This window comes from Hipposideros armiger, unplaced genomic scaffold (assembly GCF_001890085.2).
Source record: "Hipposideros armiger isolate ML-2016 unplaced genomic scaffold, ASM189008v1 scaffold_1678, whole genome shotgun sequence".
Taxonomy (NCBI): Eukaryota; Metazoa; Chordata; class Mammalia; order Chiroptera; family Hipposideridae; genus Hipposideros; species Hipposideros armiger.
In genome coordinates this window covers 96,659-100,925 of record NW_017733028.1, presented here as the reverse complement: position 1 = coordinate 100,925, position 4,267 = coordinate 96,659, and the positions used below count along the sequence as shown (strand labels likewise).

At 35.7% G+C, this 4,267-nt stretch overlaps 1 pseudogene; it reads right to left on the bottom strand.

The window, feature by feature from the left end:
- Window positions 1–2,790: 2,790 nt before the first annotated feature.
- Window positions 2,791–3,527, bottom strand: LOC109377982 (14-3-3 protein zeta/delta pseudogene; annotated as a pseudogene).
- Window positions 3,528–4,267: the final 740 nt, after the last annotated feature.

Here is a 4,267-nt window from a genome sequence, read left to right as displayed (position 1 = left end):
TGAATAGATAAGATCACGAAAGAACAAGATTTAATCTCTATGGCTTGGGAGAGAAGGAAGGAGAGGTAAGAAGCACGAATCAAATCTGATTAAAAATTTGAGCCCAGGGAACCATGAGTAGGATGGCAGAGATGAATTAATAAGGAGTGGGGAGGATAAGGAGCTAGATTTTAGTCTAGATGATGAAATGCTGGCAAAAACCTTCAAAAGGAAAAGATAAGTGAAAAATGGCTATGGAGTCGTAGAGCTTGGGAGAAAAGAGGTCAAGATACAAATTAGGATACTCTGATTACAGAGGAATGATGATTTGTTCCAAGCAGAAATAATTTTATTTATTCATGTTTAGAGAATTTTAATGAGTTTATTTGAGCAAAACTGACGATTGCCAGAAGCAAAATCTCAATGGTTAAGAAAATGCTCCCTCCAAACAGAAATATTTAAAGACAGAATAGTAAAAGGTAAAGCAAATATTTATTTTCTTCCTTTCTCTTTTTCTTTTTTCTTTCTTTCTTCTTTCTTTCTTTCTTTCCTTCTTTCTTTCTTTCTTTCTTTCTTTTCTTCCTTTCTTCTTCTTTTTTATTTTTTAGAGCACAATGAATTGCTTTTATTTCAGTATGCATCCACATCTCAGCATTTAGTGGTCTTGAACAGAAAAGTGGAAAAACACAGCAATTTCCCAGGAAGTCAAGCCTGCCACTTTCTGGGATCTGCCCTGCACACTGAGCTCTTTCTTATCCCTGCTGAGGACAGTGAGGAGAAGCAGCACCAAAACCAAAGTATGTACTGTATTCAAGGTTCTTTTTGTTCCAGTTGTCAGATTCCAAACTAGACCCACAAGGATTGCAAAGAGACCACACAATGCTCAGCATTTGTTAAATTTTTATTAGTTCAAAAGTATTTTCTAATTTCCATTGTGGTTCCTTTTCTTAACAATTGGGTTTTTAGGAATGTGTAGTTCAATTCCAAATATTTGTGGAGTTTTTGCAGTGATCTGTTCTTTGTTTCTAATTTAATTCCACAGTATTCAGAGAATATACTCTGTATGTTTTAAGTTCTCAGTTTATTTTAACTTGTTTATGTTCTAGCGTATGGTCCATCTCAGTGAATTTTTCATATGCACTTGAAAAAAAATCTGTATTCTATTGGGTGAGGTGTTACACAAATGTCATTTTGTTCATGTCAGTTAACAGTGTTATTCAAATCTTCTATGTACACAATGATTTTCTATCTACTTGCTTTATCAATTACTGAATGAAGAGTACTGAACCTCCAACTTTAACTGTGATTCTTTCTAAATCTCCTTTCATTTCTGTCAGTATTTGCTTTATGTATTTGAAGTTCTGTAATTAGGTGTTGTTAAATGTGTTCTCTGTAACACACTTAGAATTATTATGTGTTTTTTATTACTTGACACTTGAATTACTGTGAATTTACCTTTGTTAATAGTTCAAATCCTGAAGTTTGTTGTGTTAGAAATTTGTAGCTATTTTTTAAAGCAGATCTGGGTTTTCTTTTATTAAATTCTCTATAAAACTCAAATTATATAAATAACCTATATGCACAATATAGAAAACTTGAAAAAGCACAGAAAAATTACTAAAAGAAGTTTGAATCTCCCATCCAAAGAGATCCACAACTTGGTATGCAGGCACTGGCCATTTTTAATCAGTTGATAATTTTCATTCACCAAAGTTATTTTTGTGCATATATTGTTCTTATCCTTTTTATTTAGCATTATATCTTGAATATTTTTCAAGTAAATATATATTCTTTCACAACATGATTTTTCCATTCATAAAACTGTTATTCCACTTACATAAACTTAATACACATGTTCTTATCAATTATGCTTATATTGTTCATGAAAATTTCATAAGACATTAAACGAAGCTAGACATCATCTCAAGTTATTTCCCTGTTAACTATTTTTACAGCACATGCATGTTAGGCAAACATAAAAAACAAATCACTTAAGCAACAAAACTTAAAGAAAGTTAAATACATGGGTCTTTTGTTTTACTGGTGTACTTGATATACATGAAGTACCGGTAATGGACATCAAGCGATTCGTTTTACCACATCTTTACTTATACATTTGTTCTTAGGTTGCCTAAAACATTTACATACAAATAAAATGAGTGTAACCAAAATACTGAAAGCAAACAGCAGGTAACTTTACAAGTAATGGATTGTGAACCGTTTCTGCCCTTCTCCAGAATAAATTGGGTTACAACTAAAGGAACACTTCTGCAGCTGTAGTCAAAGGTGTTCACACTGGACTGAGCATTTCACAGACACACACAGGCTTCAACTTGTGCCATCCATGGGATAGCCATCTCTACCACAGCCTCGTAAGTGCTCCAAACCTTAGAGTGCCCACAGTAACTACACCTGTGACTGGAACCAATTACCCTTTTTATTCCCCACCAGGACAAACCAATGTGGAGGCAGTTTTCTTTGCTTAGATACGGAAGCAGTTTTAACACTGGCCCTTATGAAGCCACAATGTTCCAGAAGAACTATGCTAAACATTTATAACTTGTATAAAAATTCCACATCCCCATATTGGCCACCTCAAGATGAAAACAGATAACTCCCTAAATGTTAACTGGCTCTACTTCCCTAATATTAAACATAAAAACCACATGGGAAATATAGAAATTCAAATAGAAGTAACATATACCTGTCAAATTGTAAACAAAAAAACTATTTGTGGGATAGTTCCACAAATATGACCAATGGTCCACTGTGTAAATTTTAGAATGAAGAAGGCAAAAATTGGAAGGCCGGTTAATTTTCTCCTCCTTCTCCTGCTTCAGCTTCATCTCCTTGGGTATCCGAAGTTCACAATGTCAAGTTGTCTCTCAGTAATGGCATTCTTAGCGTGCTGTCTTTGTCTGACTCTTCACTTAATGAATCAAGTTCAGCAATGGCATCATCAAAAGCTGTCTTTGCAAGAAAGCAGGCTTTCTCCAGGGAGTTCAGAATCTCCTAATAGAATACAGAGAATTTAAGGGCCAGACCCAATCTGATAGGATGTGTTGGTTGCATTTCCTTTTTGCTGATTTCAAAAGCTTCTTGGTATGCTTGTTGTGACTGATCCACAATCCCTTTCTTGTCATCACCAGCAGCAACCTGAGTCAGGTAACAGTAGTAGTTTCCTTTCATTTTCAAATAGAAGACTTTGCTCTCTGCTTGTGAAGCACTGGGAATCAAGAACTTTTCCAAGAGAGACGGTACATCATTGCGGATATCTCTTAGCTGGGTCTCAATTTTGTCTCTGTATTTTCGAGTCATCTGCTGTTTTTTTCTCAGCACCTTCCATCTTTTGCTCAATACTTGGGACACACCCCAAGATGACCTAGGGGTTCCTACAACATTTTTACAAGCAATCAAACAAGATTCCTCTCCTCATTGGATAATTAAGCACCTTGCTCAGTTACAGACTTCATGCAGGCTGCCATGTCATCGTATTGCTCAGCCTGCTTGGCCAGTTTGGCCTTCTGCACCAGCTCATTTTTATCCATGACTGTATGTTCTGGTGGGAGCCTCTGGGCCAGGCTCAGCTTGCAGCCTGGTCCCCAGGCTCAGCCCTCCTGCCATGCCACCACCTGAGTTGGGGAGGGCTGGGTGTCACTGCCACAGCGCCCACAACATGATTTTTAATAACTGCACAACATTATATTTGTATGAACACAGAATAATTTAATTTACCAATCCTCTAATTGTTGATCATTTGTTATTGTTTTTTTGTTTCAATTTTTCTTTTTTTTTTTTACATTGACTATTATTTTATATTAGTTTCAGGTATACAGCATAGTGGTTAGACATTTATATAACTTATGAATTGATCACCCTGATAAGTCTAATACCCACCTGGCACCATACATAGTTATTGCAATATTATTGACTATATTCCTTCTGCTTTACTTTACATCCCCATGACTATTTTGTAACTACCAATTTGTACTTCTTAATCCCTTCACCTTTTTTAGCCAGTCCTCCCAACTCCCTCACATTTGGCAACCATCAGTTTGTTCTCTGTATCTATGAGTCTGTTTCTGTTTTGTTTGTTCATTTATTTTTGTCCTTTAGATTCCACATATAAGTGAGATCATATGGATTTCTCTATTTGACTTATTTCACTTAGCATAACACCATCTAGGTCCATGATGTTGCAAATGATAAGATTTCACACTTTTTTATGGCCAAGTAATATTCCATTGTGTGTGTGTGTGTGTGTGTGTGTGTGTGTGTGTGTGTGTGT